The sequence below is a fragment of the Stegodyphus dumicola genome, chromosome 2 (assembly GCF_044657685.1).
Source record: "Stegodyphus dumicola isolate Sdum_Otavi_A_Nest chromosome 2, ASM4465768v1".
NCBI classification, from domain to species: Eukaryota; Metazoa; Arthropoda; class Arachnida; order Araneae; family Eresidae; genus Stegodyphus; species Stegodyphus dumicola.
Window position 1 is genome coordinate 194,770,550 of NC_140769.1, and position 19,457 is coordinate 194,790,006.

General features: G+C 32.0%; 1 pseudogene across 1 annotated transcript; it reads left to right on the plus strand.

Moving 5' to 3' along the window:
• The first annotated feature begins 3,222 nt into the window (after positions 1 to 3,222).
• On the plus strand, positions 3,223 to 15,633 carry LOC146998774 (uncharacterized; annotated as a pseudogene). Its single transcript, XR_015039696.1, has 3 exons — positions 3,223 to 9,709; positions 11,700 to 11,812; positions 14,079 to 15,633. The product of XR_015039696.1 is annotated as an uncharacterized LOC146998774 (transcript).
• Positions 15,634 to 19,457: the final 3,824 nt, after the last annotated feature.

The window sequence follows — 19,457 nt, forward strand, 5'->3', positions numbered from 1 at the left end:
CAAAGCCTTTGATAGGGTTTGGCATGACGGACTTATCTACAAGCTCATGCGGCTTGGTTTCTCGGCTCATTTCATTAAAATTATTAACTCGTACTTGACCGGACGAAGTTTCCGTGTGCGAGTTAACCACGAATTCTCCACTCCCCGCCCAATCTATGCCGGCTGTCCACAGGGCAGTCTCGTCGCGCCTTCAGTTTTCAACCTCTACGTAAATGACATTCCTAAGGCCCCTAGTATCGATCTTGCTTTATATGCGGACGATACAGCCATCATCGCACAGCATTCCAACACCTTCACGGTAATCTCTACACTACAGAGTTACCTTTCAGCCTTAGAACTCTGGCTCGGTTTGTATAAAATCAAAATCAATGTCGCAAAATGTGCTGCTACTCTGTTCATCCGAAGAAATATCCCCCGTTTAGATAACTTAATTCTCTTCGGTGAACCTATTCCCTGGGTTTCTTCATATAAATATCTTGGTGTATTACTTGATTCAAAATTAACTTGGCAACCTCACATTCAAAAAATCATTGCGAATGCGACGGCTGTCAAATCCAATCTGCGCCCCTTCTTCGCTTTAAATAGCGACCTGTCAATTGACAACAAGATTTTGCTCTACAAGTCTATCATAAGGCCTGTTCTGACTTATGCATGCCCCATTTGGGGCCCATCAGCACTGACTAACAGAAAACATGTCCAAACTTTTCAATCTAAATTGCTTCGGCAAATACTCAAAGCTCCGTGGTATATAAGGAACGAAGAGATTCATAACGATCTCAAAATTATGCTCATTAATCGCTTTATACAGCGACTTTCGGAAAACTTTTTCAAAAATATTCAACATGTTGCAAATCCTGTGCTGCATATGCTACCTGTATATGATCCTGCAGTCGCCTCATCTAGGAAGAGACCGAGATCGGTTCTCAACCCGGACTATGCTGCAAACCCATTTAAACGGGCAAGGTATGCTCACACTTACATGCATGTGAATAATTACTTCTCGTTCCTTCCCCTTCCCGCCTCTCGAGTCTTGAATGCTTAAGTCATTGACCGGAGGAACCCCTCCTGCTTCTTTAAGAAGAAGCTTTACAGTCGCAGGAGACTGAACCTAATTTTTAAATCTAAAGTCAATTGACTATTTCTCTACTTCAAAATAGCTCTTTCAGCCCTTCTAAAAGGGCTTTTACTTGCTTTTAGCACCCCTTAAGAGGTGTCAATCATTTGGCCTTAAAGACCGCACTGAATAGCGGGCGGAAACGAAACTGCTCCCTCCGTCCGCTGACCAACTGACACAGCAACTTTTTTCGACGCGTAAGAGCGTTCCCCCCGTCCTTTCCCCTCCGCGAAGTTGACGTTTGCAAAGAAAGATCAAGTATCAAGGAAACACCTGCTTTTATTTTCTAGTCTTTAGCAAAAATTTTGTTTAAGATGACTGCCCCTATCTAATTTATTCTGGCTCTTAATTTTGGCGCAAAATTAGACCTTCTGAGTTTTATATTTGTTTTCAGTGTGAAGGCACTTATTCTTAAAAGCTTTTTTCGGCTTAACAAAATTTTTACCTTATTAGAAAATTCCCTCTTTTGATGATGACATTTCATTCTTCAGATGATGTGGAGGTAAAGGCGTTATGCCTAAGAACTCCGTAACACGAACTTCCTTGATCCTTGATCCTAGCAGTGTACGTTTTGCTTATATGCAATCGGGCCCTAAATTATTTTGATAGTGGTTAACACTGCAATACTAGTTTCTACCTATTTCTCCATCTTCGTAACGTAACTTAGTTACAGGTGGGGGAGTAGTGTAGTGGCTCAGTTATTGCATGAGAAATAATTATTTTTTATTTCATTTATTTGTTCATGTGTTTAATTATTTTATAAAATTAACTTTAATATTTTGTTAACATTCATATTTATATTTCTTTTATGCTGAATGGCAATAAGTAGTTCATATTTATATTTAAATTTTCTTTATGATGAATGGCAACTAGTTCTAGTTCTGATTCATGATTGCTAGGTTTTGTTTTCAAAACGTTGCTCGTAGTGTCGCATTTCGATAGCTGGAAAATAAAAAGCAATAAACTTAGCTATTTGTATATAATTCATGTTGTTACTAATCATAAATTAATTTTAAACATTAGTAGCCAAGGCCACACATAAATATTGATCTAATAGGAGTCAGAACGGTGTTTAACATTCCCTGTGTACCAAACTTCCACATGAACGAAGCGAGGAAGGAGTTTTTATTTTTGTGTGTGTCTATCTGACATATGAAAAAATAAATGAGCTGTTTGTGTTGCAAACTAAAGTGAAGTTTTGTTTCTAGCATACACTTAGCGATGTGGACTTCGCAGTGACGTGAAATGTAATATTATTTAGCACTAGCTGTACCCGCCCGGCGTTGCCCGTGCATTTAGAAAATGCAGATAAGTGAATAGCGCAGGAATAGTAGTGTAGGACATGTAGACTGTCTCTCTCTCTTCCCCCCCCCACAAGCTACAAAAAAGAAATGAATTGTAATTAATCGATTTAATGTATCGTCAAAACAGCAAACTAACGCTAGAATAAAGAAATCAATTGTTACAATCGAACGTTATTTGAAAACAAATAATAATATCAGTGAGTCAAAAAAACCGTGATTAATTAATTATAAATAATAAGCTACAAAAAAGAAATGAATTGTAATTAATCGATTTAATGTATCGTCAAAACAGCAAACTAACGCTAGAATAAAGAAATCAATTGTTACAATCGAACGTTATTTGAAAACAAATAATAATATCAGTGAGTCAAAAAAACCGTGATTAATTAATTATAAATAATTTTTTTAAAATTTTTCTAATTCAAAAATCGAAAATCGGGCTTCGAGGTCTGGTGGCCAGCCCCTTTGTGCTTCCGTATAAAAAATTCCAGGTCCCTGCGTGCGATAGATTTGGCTGGAGAGCTCGGTCAGACAGACAGACAGACACATTACACTTGCTTTTATTATTATAGATTTTCTGCGGATGAAAACCCCTGTTAAGCACTAAGAAATCTAGAAGAAACAAAACTTTATGTGTAATAATAATGAAGCATATATGATGAATTGCGTAAATTAACACCAAATTATTTAAATATTTTTGAGCCAGAAATCCTGTTTCTGTGTAATGTAACAAATTGGTTTTTTGCCTGAAAACAGAGCCAAGCTTATGCAGTACATTAGGTAAGTCTCATGAACAATATGTCATAATATTTTAATTAAAGTAACTATGCAAGCCAAAGAAAATAATTGTGTAATATCCAGTTGTAGTTAGGGGTGAAATTCAGTTAACTGTCTTATTTTGCATTATTGCAGAGCATAAACATCATCCTGATTTATCTAATAAGCTCTTAGTGTAGATAGATTATAGATTTATGTAACAAGCATCAAGGTGTGAAGTATCATTTCATTTAAATCAATAAAAAATCCTTTAAGTTCATTTAAACTAGAAGTTCATTTAAATATGCGTATGCTCATTCACCTAAGAAAGAAACATGGCATGTGTAAAATATGCAAGAAATAATTTAATAAAAAAACTCGTATGCGTATTCACACAGGAGAGGCACCTTATCTGTGTGAAGTATGTAAGAAGACGTTTAATGGAAAAAGTAATTCAATCAACCATCTGCGTATTCACACGGGACAGAAACCTTATCTGTGTGAAGTATGTAAGAAGACGTTTAATAAAAAATTTAATTTAACCAACCATCTGCATATTCATATAGAAGAGAAACCCCACGTGTGTGAAGTATGTATGAAATCATTTACTTGAAAAGGTTGTTTAACCAAGCATTTGCGTATTCACCCAGGTAACTTATATGTGCGAAGTATGTAAGAAGACATTTAACGGAAAAAGTAATTTAAAGAAACATCTGCGTATTCACACAGGAGAGAAACCTCACATGTGTAAAGTAAGTAAGAAATTATTTAATCAAAAAGTTCTTTAAGCATGCATAAGCGTATTCACACAGGTGAAAAACCTTATATGTGTAAAGTATGTAAGAAGACGTTTAGTGAAAAGCGTTGTTTAAACAGGCATGTGCTTATTCACACAGGAGAGAAACCTTATATGTGTGAAGTATGTAAAACGACATTTAGGGAAAAAGGTAATTTAAACCAGCATATGCTTATTCACACAGGTGAGAAACCTTATATGTGTGAAGTATGTAAGAAGACGTTTAGGGAAAAGAGGACTTTAAATAAGCACCTGTTTATTCACACAGATGAGAAACCCTATGTATGTGAAGTATGTAAGATGTTTAGGGCAAAGGGTAGTTTAATGAAGCATGTGCTTATTCACACTGGAGAGAAACCTTATTTGTGTGAAGTGTGTGAGAGGACGTTTAGTGAAAAGAGTACTTTAAAGAAGCATATGCGTATTCACACAGGTGAAAAACCTTATATGTGTGAAGTATGTAAGAAGGCATTTAGTGACAAAAGAATTTTAACTAAGCATCTGCTTACTCACACAGGTGAGAAACCTCATACGTGTGAAGTATGTAAGAAGACTTTTAGTGAAAAGGTTAGTTTAAACAGGCATATGTGCATTCACACAGAAGAGAAACCTCACATGTGTGAAGTATGTAAGAAATCATTTAATCGAAAAGGTTGCTTAACCAAGCATCTGCTTACTCACACAGGTGAGAAACCTTATATGTGCGAAGTGTGTAAGACAACATTTAGTGACAAGCATTGTTTAAATATGCATATGCTTATTCACACAGGAGAGAAACCTTATATGTGTGAAGTATGTAAGAAGACGTTTAGTCAAAAGAGTAAATTAAATATTCATCTGCGTATTCACACGGGAGAGAAACCCTATATGTGTGAAGTGTGTAAGAAGACGTTTAGTGGAAAGGGTAGTTTAAAGTGGCATATGCGTATTCACGCAGGAGAGAAACCTCACATGTGTGAAGTATGTAAGAAATCATTTAATCAAAAAAGTTCTTTAAGCAAGCATATGCGTATTCACACAGGTGAAAAACCTTATATGTGCGAAGTATGTAAGAAGGCATTTAGTAACAAAAGTAGTTTAAATAACCATCTGCTTACTCATACAGGTGAGAAACCTTTTTTTGTGTGAAGTATGTAAGAAGTCATTTAATAAAAAAGGTATTTTAAAGAGGCATGTGCATATTCACACAGCAGAGAAACCTTATATGTATGAAGTATGCAAGAAATCATTTAATCAAAAGGGTTGCTTAACCAAGCATCTGCATTCACAGAGGTGAGAAAACTTATATGTGTTAAGTGTATAAGAAGACGTTTAGTGAAAAGCGTTGTTTAAACATGCATATGCTTATTCACACAGGAGAGAAACCAGTTAATCTTTGGATTATGGTAACTTGGCGTTTTTTTGGCGAAAATTTGGCGAACAACTTTGCTACAGCAACCCTCTATTTTTTTTTCGCCGCCATTTTGTCTTCACGAAGTAAAGACATGTTTCTTTTCTTTTTATTTACTCAACACTTTTTCCAACAGTCTACTAGCCGAATTACACTTATGCTAGAAATTTTATGTAACAAAACTGTTTAATCATGACAAATATTAACTGCGAGATTGGGAAAAAGTGCACAATTGCAAACTCCTTGCGCGTTTTTCAGAATAGCACATACACATTAACCATGTGCACGTCGACTTATTTTTACTTAAAAAAACATCCCAGAATTACACAAAAATGGCATTGCGCACACTCTTGGCTTTATCCGTCTAAACTGCTATTTTCTCATAAATTACAAAAATTTGCACGGAAATGCAGGAAAATTTTGTGAATCTTTAAACTCGGTAAAAAGCACATATATGAAATTACCTGATCGCGAAAAAGTATATACCCTATCCAAGGATGAACATTTCCACGTATAATATAAATAAAATATCAAAAAACTTTTACCTCTAAATTATCCATTATAAACATCACCAACGAATTCATAACAAAACATTAAAAATGGTTACAAATACTTAGTGTCAAATATTTAAATTATTTCCATGCACGTTTACTTCTACTCAAACGTATACCAAATTGCTACAAACATATAATTCACAAAATAACTATCATTTAATTAAAATATAATTAAACCATGTACACGTCAACTTACTTTTACTTAAAAAAACATCCCAGAATTGCACAAAAATGGCATTGCACACACTCTTCACTATATCCATGTACACTGCTTTTTTTCTCATAAATTGGAAAAATTTCACGAAAATGTATGAAAATTTTGTGAATCTTTAAATTCGATAAAAAGGACATATATGAAATTACCTGATCGCAAAAAAGTATATACCCTTTCAAAAGATGAACATTTGCACGTATAAAATAAATAAAATATCCAAAAATGTTTACCTCTAAATTATCTATTATAAACGTCACGAACGAATCTATAACAAAACATTAAAAATGGTTCTAAATACTTAGTGTCAAATACTTAAATTCTTTCCATGCACATTTACTTCTACTCAAACGTATTCCAAAATACTACAAATATATAACTCTCAAAATCACAATCATTAAATTAAAATATAATTAAATTAAAAAACACTACTTAAAATATAAATAAGCACATACATTAAATTAATAAAAATTAGCTTACAATCCTAATTACTTTAAACTAAATCATTGCTAATAACAATTTTCTAATAATACCATATTAATTTATTTACTCCTTACATTTAGAACAATGCATAAAAATACTAACTTACCTAATCTTCTACAGAATCTTGAGTGCATGGCGGATCACAAAATGTAAATTTTCACCAGATTTCTTGCACCGCCATTCAAATGTATCTGTAATATCCTTCCTTTCACACAATCTCATTTCATATCCACATGTTGGACATTCATACGTATCCGCAATTAAGCAATTCTTTTAAATTACACATAAACGCAATAAAAATTTCGGATTTACTTTATATAGGGCCACGGGATCCAAATATTAAACAACACTGTTTCACAGAACATAGAATGAAACTAATGCTGTACAGCAGATATTTTTACCCCTTTTCCGATTAAAGAACAGTGATTCGTCCATTAATGTCACATGACATATCTCATGATCTCTCATTTCCCTCACACAAAATAATGTGTAATCGGAACTGAGTACTTCTCACATTATTACCAAAGTCCTAGGTAGTTACCTTTATCGCCTCCAAAACGTCGCCAAACTACCTGTTACCATATTCCAAAGATCAGCTGAGAAACCTTATATATGTGAAGTATGTAAAAGAACATTTAGGGATAAAAGTAATTTAAACCGCCATATGCTTATTCACACAGGTGAGAAACCTTATATGTGTGAAGTATGTAAGAAGACATTTAGGAAAAAGAAGAGGTTAAATAAGCACCTGTTTATTGAGACAGATGAGAAACCTTATATATGTGAAGTATGTAAGATGATGTTTAGTGGAAAGGGTAATTTAAAAAGTCATCCTTATTCACACAGGTGAGAAACCTTATAGGTGTAAAGTATGTAAGAAGGCTTTTAGTCAAAAGAGTAGTTTAAATAAGCACCTGTTTGTTCACACAGGTGAGAAACCTTACGTTTGTGAAGTGTGTAAGAAGTCATTTAATTGAAAATTTATTTTAAATAGGCATATGCTTATTCACACAGCAGAGAAACCTTATATGTGTAAAGTATGCAAGAAATCATTTAACCGAAAATTTTGTTTAAACGTACATATGCGTATTCACACAGGTGTGAAATCTTATATGTACGAAGTATGTAGGAAGGCATTTAGTGACAAAAGTAGTTTAAATAAACATCTGCTTACTCAGACAAGTGAGAAACCTTATGTTTGTGACGTATGTTAGAAGTCATTTAACTGAAAATTTATTTTAAATAGTCATATATATGCCTATTCACACAGCTAAGAAACCTTATATGTGTAAAGTATGCAAGAAATCATTTAACCGAAAATTTTGTTTAAACGTACATATGCGTATTCACACAGGAAAGAAACTTATATGTGTGAAGTATGTAAGAAGACGTTTAGTAAAAAACTAATTTAAATATCTGTGTATTCATACAGAAGAGAAACCTCACGTGTGTGAAGTATGTATGAAATTATTTACTTGAAAAGGTTGTTTAACCAAGCATCTGCGTATTCACACAGGCGAGAAAACTTATATGTGCGAAGTATGTAAGAAGAGGTTTAGTGAATAAAATAGTTTAAATATGCATCTGCTTATTCACACAGGTGAGAAATCTTATATGTGTGATGTATGTAAAACGGCATTTAGGGAAAAAGTTAATTTAAACCAGCATATGATTATTCACACAGGTGAGAAACCTAATATGTGTGAAGTATGTAAGAAGGCATTTAGGAAAAAGAGGAGTTTAAATAAGCACCTGTTTAGTCACACAGATGAGAAACCTGATACATGTGAAGTATGTAAGATGTTTAGGGAAAAGGGTCATTTAAACCAGCAGATGCTCATTCACACAGGTGGGAAACCGTATATGTGTGAAGTATGTAAGTAGACTTTTATTCAAAAGAGTAGTTTAAATAAGCACCTGTTAGTTCACACAGGTGAGAAACCTTATATATGTGAAGTATGTAAGAAGTTGTTTAGTGAAAAGGGTAATTTAAACAAGCATATACTGATTCACACAGGAAGGAAACCTTATATATGTTAAGTATGTAAAAAATCATGTAATCAAAAAGTTAATTTACATACGCGTATTCACACACGATAGAAACCTTATATGTGTGAAATATGTAAGAATACCTTTTGTGAGGAGAGAAACCTTTTATGTGTGAAATCCACTTACTAAGTTATTTAAACATGTGTATGTGTATTCACACAGCAGGGAAACATCATATGCTTATTCACACCGGAGAGAAAATTTATGTGTGTGGTATGTAAATGTTAATTCGTTTTCATGAAGAGGATTTAAATATGGATATAAGCATAAGAGATAAATGTTACATGTGTAATGAGCCATTTAGAGCGATGACAAAAATGTATATGTTATATCCAGTGTTTTGAACATATGTTAGAAACACCTTTCACATGCTTTTGCTGTAAGCACTTGTCTCTGCAGCTAGAAAATCTCATTTGAGGTCATGTCTAGAATTTTTTCACGGGTTGACAGAAAATTCTTAGAAATCAGATAGGCAAATCTGAATAGTATAAAGCATAGTAGTAAACCTGTAGAAGAAACAGAAATTCACATTTGATGAAAAAAATTATAAACGATTTATTTGTTTCCACAATATGAAATATTCAATATATTTTTACATGATAATAAGTGTTCAGTGTTTATATCTGCTGTATGATGAAGTCTGGATAAGAACTTCAAAAACTGAAATTCTAAATGGTGGCTAAATGTTTCATCCAATATGTTTGCTGCAAATTATTTGTGTTTTGCTTTAAACTGTTTCTGAATTTCACATAGTTACGTATTACAACCATGCCATTACAGATAGTAATACCATTCTTGGTACCTGTCATGAAAACTATGTTAGGTATTTCCACTCATCCTGAACATGTACTAAAGACCATGCCTATTCGGCTCCAGTATCAAATGTGTCAGTGTATAAAATTTACAAAATTAGTGCAGTGTTCCATCGCATTATTAGAAAGGTGAAATGAAATCTCCGACATTTTTAGTCAAATCTTGGGCATATTAAGATCAGTGACACCAGGTGTGTAGTGTGTATAAGAAGAAATTTGTGTAACGTCATATCTCTGCAGGTAAGAAATTGATGCATGATAGATATTTATTTTGAAAACTTTGATATTTTTTTTCTTGTAATAGTGAAAGAAAGCTAAAATAATTCAGTTGTATTTTCTGCGGGGATGTTTCCATAACCGGCACTTGGTGAAATTTCGGATTTGTTTACATCGGAAGAGAGCATACTTGTGCCAGAATATGGCAACCCTGATAATTGTTGCAACCCACACAGGGAATTTTCTTGAAGGAGGAAAAGGGAAATTTTCTGTTTACTTTTCGAACATTACGGTAAGAGAAAATAAAGTTTGAAAATCGCAAATCATTATTAGTTCATATTTTCATTATTTGTTCATATTTTCACAGTTTATTTTTCGAACATTACAGTAAAAGAAAATAAAGTTTGAAAATCGCAAATCATTATTAGTTCATATTTTTCACAACACGTTTATGGGGAGATAATTGAAAAAAATAAAACTTTATTCTATTTATTCTCAGTTACTTATAGTATGTAAGAAATTGCTTAGAAAATTCTACTTTATAATTTTCCTCTGTTATTCCAGATTGAAAAATCTCTTCAATGCAGCAAATTATTATTATTAACATAACAAAAAGTTCAGCTTTTTTAGATATTATATATGTTATAAATATTGCCATGGCCATGAAGACAAACTGGGCAAAGTAGAAATGAAACCGACAACAACAGCATTTAATTTATTATAGCTTTTTTCTTACTTTTACTAGAATTCTAATGATAAAATGATTAGTGCATTTAAATACATATTAAATGAAAATATTAAAATAGATATGGAGATGCATAAAATATCATTTGGACTAATTTAATTATGTTATTACTTGTTATAATAACTATGTATTCTTACATATATAGCTATGCACATTTAATTTTTCTCAATAAAAATAATTAAGCTATCCTTATTATTTTGATATGTCTATACATTTTTTAACTCTGCACATAGCTACTCAGAAAGAAAGATGTATGAGTAGGATATAAGAAGATAAAAATTATTAATCTTCCCTTCAAAGTCAAATGGATATAGCTGTAGTATACGATTTCAAAAAAAGTAAATCATTAGAATATTAAGCTGAAAATATAAGTCTGAAGCAAAGAGATTTTTCTTAAATTCAAACTGTGCACAAAACATTTCAGACGCATTCAAACTCTGAACTGGAACAAGTTCATTTACTGTTGTGGAACTAATATGAAAATAATATTGTTGACAGTATAGTAGTGTACCACCAAAGAATTTATGCTGGGAGAAGAAGCAAAGCTTCGATGACACCACAAAGCCAAATGATAACTGGCTTAATTTTTACTCTTTTTATGCATAAAATGTCATAGTTGTTAGTATCTTGTTAAAATGTATTTTCTAATAATATAATGATTTGCAAATGATGGAAATTTACTTGTCATTAAAACATTTTGTTCTAAACATGCTTATCAAAGAAGTTAAAGCTATTCCAACCTATCCCCCATATTAAAGTTTTTTTGATTAAATCAGGTTCATGTCTAATGCATCAAAAATATAAATAAACCTTCTTTAGTATTTCTCAAACATCAGTTCTCATGGCTTTAAATTGGATGCAAGATTTATTTCACAAAGTTATGTTTTCACTTATGGGGCAAAACTTTTAAATTTGTTATTTGAATCTGTTACATTAGTCTTTATTTTAAAGAATATATTGTATGTCATATGGCCATGAAGGCAACCTGGTTAAAGTAGAAATGAAATCAAACTTTCTAATTAATGTGATTTGAAGCCATTGTTCTATACTTCGAGGAATATGTTATATGGTAAATACTGTATGTGTGCTCATGTTTTTCCTGGAAAGTGCATAACATTTTTTTATTGAAATAAATTACCAACTTAAATCTATTGTCATGGCAATTAAATTTTTCTGAAAGAGCAGGATTATTTATAAGCTGAGTGCTAAACCTTTATATTGTTACCCTGATCATGAAATTTTAAATGGTGATTTAATTTCTTTTTTCAGGTTGAACTGCCCTTCAATGAAAGCTTTTGCTCGATGAAAATGAAAGCTTTGTAATAGCAATAAATGGGACTTTTGTGAACTGAAATCTGTTAGGCTTTCCAAAATCCAGAAAGGTAAAGTTTAACTTTTTATTTAAGCCTAATGTTCTTAAAATATATTAGAATATCCATAGGTGACATTTCATTATTGTTTAATAAAGACACCATAACAAAATAAGCTGATTGAATCGCCAAATTTGTAACTTGTAACTTTTAAATATATCCAGACTCTGTCTGCTTTAACAGGAAAGTAACATACAGTGCATATATAGTAGTGTTTTAATTTTCATTTATCATTTTATTCTGTTTTATGTATGAGTTCAGCAATGCTCCAACATAAGGTATTCCAATTTATATGAGCTTGAAGTCATACAGCTCCTTATTTTATTTTGCATATTTATACTTGTTTTGAAATTGTCAATAATTCATAAAATGCTGATGAACAAAACATTACTATGCCTATCTATAAGAATTAGCTTTAATGAAATAAGAAGCATCAAAGTATATGCTAATTGCCCTAAAACTCCATACTCTTCTTCAAAACAGTACTTCAGTTATAATTGTGTTAACAGACAATGCAGTTGTTCAACATTTTTATACACTGTGCTGTTACTTTCATACTTTGGCTCAGGAAAGTAAATGGGATTTGATATTCTATATTTCTCCTTTTTTCCCCACATTATAATTATGAATTGAGTTATCAGAAAAGAATGATTAATTTTATGAAACCATTAGCATCAGAATAACTTCATTTCTTGTACATGTACTTTTTTTTTCCAATGGCGGGCGCTTGCCTATGCCTGCATTGGCCACGCCCAAGGCCAGATATGGTGGTCTCTTTATTATGGAGGCACCTAATAGGCATCCCACCTTTGCCTCTTATGAAGGGACAAACAATTTACGTCCATGCCTTGTCCGTTATTCGAACCCGGGTCCCTCGGTATTGTACTCAGGCTTCCCTAACCACTATACAATCCGGGCAGCTATGAATTTACTTTAATATGCTATTTTGTATCGATACGTAATAGGAAAACTACATTTTTTAGTATGTATTTTTTAAAACAAGTGCTTTTTAGTCATTGGTTCTATTTAACTAGAATTCACATGTATTGTTTTATATGCAAAATAAATACGACCCAGACTAATTGGGATCTGACTTCAGAGCTTTCACTCGTTGCATCTGTCACATAGCTTCAGAGCTATAACTGTGTTATATTTAATCTTTAGTACTTAAATATTAATTTGTTAAAGTTAAAAACTAATAAAGCTGAAGAATGTAAATGTGATATATTTCTTAACAATAATGTGCAGTAGTCCCTCTTTAATAATGGTTTTGATTATCTGCAGACACTGAAAATTGAGAAAGTTATGAAAATCAGATTATTTTGTTGAATTCAAATTGGCCAAATGATATAGATATACTTGCATATAAATCACTTCTGCATATGATTGAAGCTTTACAATATGTGCTTGTTAACTTCAGTTGTCTATAGTACTATTATTATGACAGTTTAACACTGCATATTTGCACCACATTACCTCAGATTGGAACTATAGGATAAAATGTAGTTGAAAACTTTGGGAGGTTATAAATGAAATAAACGCAGAAGAAATTAACTCAAGCCATTACCATTGTGAATGAATAACAGAGCAGCTAGAAAATTTATTATAATTCAGAATTAATGTTTAATACTGGCAAAGAGAAAGTGAACAGTGTATTAAGTCAGATAGTTTTCACAATAGAAATATTAACTGAAATAAAAAGTAACAAAACTATAAATTTCCCCTCATTAATTATGAATATTTTTATTCAGTTATGTTTCATTATTAAACATGTTTATTACTTCTGTATTCTGCCAAATAGACTAGCTGCATGGAAGTTTTCATAATTTTCTCTATGTGTGACATGAATTTATGCATCCAAAATGCTAACCTTTGTATGCAACACTCACTCATTTCTAATGCTTTAAAGTCCCAATACCATGGGCGTAGCTAGAGGGGGGCATCTGTCCCCTGGTGCAGAATCCAAGGGGTGCCAAACTGATGTTACGACATTTTAGAATTAAATGTTTTCCATCCTTGGCGAGCAGTAGGGGGCACGAAATCTTCAGTTGTCCCTGGGCGCTGAAAACCCTAGCTACGACTCTGCCCAATACTCGTTTAATTTATCATTTGCAGTATCAGTGTCGTTACACTATGAGTATTACTAATATTTTAATTCAGTGCTGCTTTTTAATTACTTTAACATTTATTTTATTCAATAAATAAATTAACTAAAATATAAAATTTATTGTGAATTGATTTTGTAATTATTTATGTTTATAATTTTTATCCCTTCCAGCTGATTAGGTGTGCAGAAGCAGCAGACTTGTAAATGTGAAGGAGCTATTTGCTTAGTTATGCAGTAAAATTCACCACCCTGCGGCAAGCTTCATTTTAGTGTCATTGAGCTGTGAGCAGCCAAGCTAACCATCTTCAGGGCAAGTGGCTGCATCAAGCAAACCCAGTTCCAGTTTATTTTGACTGACATTCCTCTTTGGAATGTCAGTCAAAATAAAAACTTAATACCTAAATCTCGGAAAATCAGACAATTAAGCCACAAATCTTGTGACCAATTTTCCAGTTGCTGTGCTTAGTGCCATAAAGTTAGATGCCAATAAACTGAAAAGCTATGGGAGGTATTCTATTGGACCCTTTAATGAAATCAATTTAAAGCAAGCTTATCATATGATAAGCAAAATGATTGCATCATTGGATATGAAGACTATGGTAATAATTGCATTACTGGGTATGCAGGCTGTGGCCAAATGTAATATCTCAGTATGCTGTGACTATTAAAATTATAACTTATGTATTATTACTTCATATTGGTGATATTAGTTTCCAAAATGGATGCTCTTTTTATATAGAACTATATAAATGTAGAAAATCTGAGAAGTTAATTTTATATGGAAAGCCTTCATGCAAAATTAATAGCATCTTGTTAATTTCATATATGTTTTGTGAAAGTAATTGCTGCTGAATCTGGAATTAATGCATTATCTGAGATTTGAAACAAAATACGTTAAATTAGAAGATAGTAAAATAGATAAATAGGAAATGAAACATGAAATTTATATATTTAATATTGAAATAAATATCTCAGTAAAGTGGCTGTATGTAAAGTATAATGATGCAATTTTTATAATTTTTTACTAAAATGCTAAAATTATGTGCAATTAAAATTTTATTTTCATTAATATTTATAATTTTTCCCTCGCAAATTTTTATCCAAGGTGTGTAAGTTTTAGCTATTTTAGATTTTTCCGTTTTAATGTTAAAAATGTCTTCTTTATCAGCATTACATTAAAATCCATCTCATAATCATTTGAAAACGAAGGAAATTTCATTCTTTTCAATAGTTTAAGAATATTTTCATAAAACATAATTATAGAAAAAATGAACTGATACATTTATAGTTATATATATGTAAAGAAAAATTTTTTAGAAGGATCTTTTTTTCTATACCAGAAACATTTCATGAGCTGTAATATTAGTTGACCTAATATGTAAAGGAATGTTTAATCAAATTATTTTGGTTATGTTTTTATAAATATCACTATAATTTTAAAAGTTATTGAATTTCAAAGAAAAAGCTATAGTTATTTCCAGATTCTTTAATAAAACAATTCTTTATTCTTGTATTCTCGTATGAAAATTTTCTGTATATTTAACATAAAATTGTATGCATGTAAATAGATTTTTTAATTTATTATTATTATTCTGTTAGCTTCAATTTTATTCTCAATAAATTTGATACATGTATTTAATATTCAGCTAAGTTTTATTAACCGTGACTTTAATTCAGGGCTTAATTTCTAAGATTAGAAGTACCGGAGTCCTATGGAAGATTGTCAGCAAAGAGGAACAAGAGTAAATAAATAAATAAAATGACTATTAAACTCATTAATAATTTTAAAATTAAAGAGTTAATTATTATCAAATTAATTATAAATTGTTATTTAATCAATAATTATTATATAATTAATTATAATTTAATTGTAAATTATTAGATAATTATTATTTATTGAAATAATTAAAGATTAAAGTAATTAAATAATTAAAATTATATAAAATGTAAAGAGATAAGTTAAAATTTAATATGCGAATGGTTTTTATGCGAATGGGGTTTTCATTAGCATTGCAGATGAATTAATGATGCAGGGGATGGAATTAATTTTCGGCACTTTTGTGAAAAACAAGATCTTTCTACGGAAACGCTCGTCACACATTTCTCAAAGGGTACATTTATACAAAGTCCAGTGAAAGGAATTTGCATAAAGGTGCCGAAGATTTATTTGATCCTTTGCTTAATTAATTAGTCAGCAGAGGCGTAGCTAGGGTTTTCGACGCCCGGGGACAACTGAAGATTTTGCGCCCTTTCTCTGTGTCAAGAACGGAAAACATTTCATTCTAAAATTTTGTAACATCAATTTCGCGTCCCCTGAATTCTGCGCCCGGGGATAGATGTCCTCCCTTGCCCCACCCTAGCTACTCCACTGTTAGTCAGTAATGCAAACAAAAATTGAACTTACATAAGGATGCACTTTTATGAAGAGTGCTTTTCTGAAGTTAGTAAATGATACTCATCAGGGACGTTCGTCTTCAAGGCAGGCGCATTTCTAACAAGGTTTCTTTAGGTAACAAGGATTATCAAACAACCACGATTTGCACAGGTGTGCAAGTATCTTTATGATGCAGGGCCGTTCCTAGTGAGGGTGGAGAGCGTAAAAGTAAGCAGGCTTCGAAAATCAGGGGCGGCCGGACTTTCGCAATAACTAAATATTTCAAATTCATTGTAAATACTTCTCATATGTCAGTACTTGTTATACAATTTGTCATATGTAAGTACTTAGTGAGTATGAAATATAAATTTTATTAATCATTGAGCATTTTGTTTTAAATTTGGGGGGGGCGGCAATCTCGAAAGTACTCAGGCATCTAATGGCCTAGGAACGGCCCTGTTATGATGTACTCCTTATCAAACAATCTTGATTCAAGGCAAACTAGATATCTAGTTGGCTTGCTTGATTCTTTTAACAGAGCCCTTGTGATCTAGAATTTCGAAGCTGTATTTATAGATGATAAAGTCCAGTAAAGTGAATTTGCATAAGGTGCCGAAGATTTATTTGATCCTTTGCTTAATTAATTAGTCAGTAATGAAAACAAAAATTGAACTTATATAAGGATGCACTTATGTAAGGTCAATTTTCCTCCTTTCTTATAAAAAGGTCTTCGAGATCTCAGCGCAGACTGTGGATCCAGATGAACTCACTGCTACTCAGTCCCATGTTGCTTAACACCGCTTTGCCATTTAATATGTAAGTGGATGACTGTTTACTGAGCCTATACCTACTACTACGAGATTTCACATGATTTCTGAAGATAATCCCATGACTCTGAGTCACTGTTTATGATTCCAACCCAAGTGGCTCCAGCCCATTATGTCATTCATGCATGTGAGTATTAAGTGAAATTTTGTAAAGCAATGGGTTGGGGCATGATGAACCTCTGTCGAAGCTCCTATACTCACATGAATTATTTAGCACGAATTCCTTTCTGAGGAAGACACAGAGCTAGATTTAGACTTGATAAGGCCCTAGGCTGTTTGAAATATGGAGTCCTTTATAAGTCTGTTATACTATATCTTAATTTTAGGGGGGGGGCGAAGAAAGTGGGGGCACTAAGCTATATGTAATAGTAGCTTATATGTGTAGCTGATGCTTAAATCCAGCATTGGAAAGACACTTAAGACCAATGTGCATTAAATGGCTGTTGTTTCTGATGTAGGGCTTGCTGGAATAACTGCAAAAGTGGCTACTATTAAGCTATGAAATTGAAGGTGCCTGTATAAATATTTGGCAATCCATGTGGCGTTAATGACGGGGATGCATTACAGAAAATTAGCTGAAATTTCAGACATTGTTTTTAAAACCCTATTATGCGACTACAATTTTTCTTAGCTGGTCTTTTTACGTTTATTCAATCGGGCCAAAATTCTATTTATGCTGTTACTAATGTTTGATAAGCCAGTAATAATATTTGATGCACTGTGATAATACTGATAAATAAACTGGAACCATTCTAGCTAATAAATGAAGCTTTTAAAAAAGTTACATTTTCATTAAAAAAAAGTTTTTTAGTCTTGAATTTAATTTTTCTTACCAAAAATGTAATTTAGAATTGTAAATAGGCAGACAGAAGAGCATCATGGATGATTAATAACTGCTTGGCGCTAAATTCTCAAATGTACATAAATAAGTATATTTAGTATAATTGTTTGCAGCGAAATAACCTATACCATTCTGTTTGAAATAATTTACTGTATTTTATTTTAATCAAATTAGAAAGCAGTATTATTAATTATACATTCTGAACTGTAAAAACAAGACCTTAAATATAATCAAATGTAGATTGTGACTAAATATAAGAGTAGGAATATAAGAAAAATTATACTACATAACAAACATTTTATATTTGTTTATTTCATATTTGTTTTTATATTTGTTTATTGGCAGTAAATAGCAGTTCTAATTTCAATAATTCTATTTACAAAAACTTACAGAACTTCTTAATAAATTTTACCAAAATTATTAACTTAACGATCCGAGTTCATCGTTCACTGCAACCGTAACTAGTAACTGTAACTTTGGGCGCGCGTGCTAATTTGTTATTAATACAATTTAATATTATTATTTAATATATATTATGATCTAAATTAACTTTAATTTCGTATATTGTCAGAGGAAGCTAACGAGAATAAAGTAAATTCTTAGTTTAACACGATTGCTCTTATGCTTCCATTCAGTCATGTTTAGCCTTTTTCATATAAATTATAATAATTAAAAAGTATTATATGAAATTAGCCTTTCATCTAAATTAAAACATCAATGTTAGATAGTTATTTACTATTATACTTCCTTTCTTGCCACAGTTATTAGGGTTGCTGCAATTATTTTTGGCAGCATTATCATCGACAATAGTTTGGCAATTTTTTACGGCCCTCGAAACCGAATAGTACCTTTGATTATAATGCAAAACAGAAAGAATTCAATAATAATATTAAAAATTATCACCATTGTCCTTGGATGGTAATGTGAAAATATTTTTTATTTTCTTCTGGTTTATTTACATTATACAGCACAAAGTCTTTAATCTGGTCTTTAAAGACTTCGTGATTCTGGATTAGGGTTTTTTCCGGATTATAGATCATCAATTTAAATCTGGTAAGATGGCATGCAGAAATGATAAAATTAAAAATATAAAACAGTAATTTATGAAATAAAGAGCAATTATGATCTAAAGCAAGGATGTCAAACTCGCGGCCCGCAACAAATATTTTTGCGGCCTGGCCAATATATCGGCAAATAATAATAAAATAACATGTCGACGAAGAAAAAAATTAAATGTTTACTGCTAAGTAATTAATGATAATTTATTCAGTGTTGTTAGATTACTCACAGCAAGCTGACACACACACTACTTAAATTACAAATGCGTGTGAGTAGCTTGTGTTCAGCTACCTTCGGCTTTTGGGGGACACGTGCACTCAGAACTTGTACACATCCCCCGATAGCCGAATGTGGCCGAACTCATGGTCTCAGTTTTCCAATCATAGTTTTGTACGATATATTGGTGCATGCATGTGCATGCACTTTGCTTTATTAAATAATTATTACTT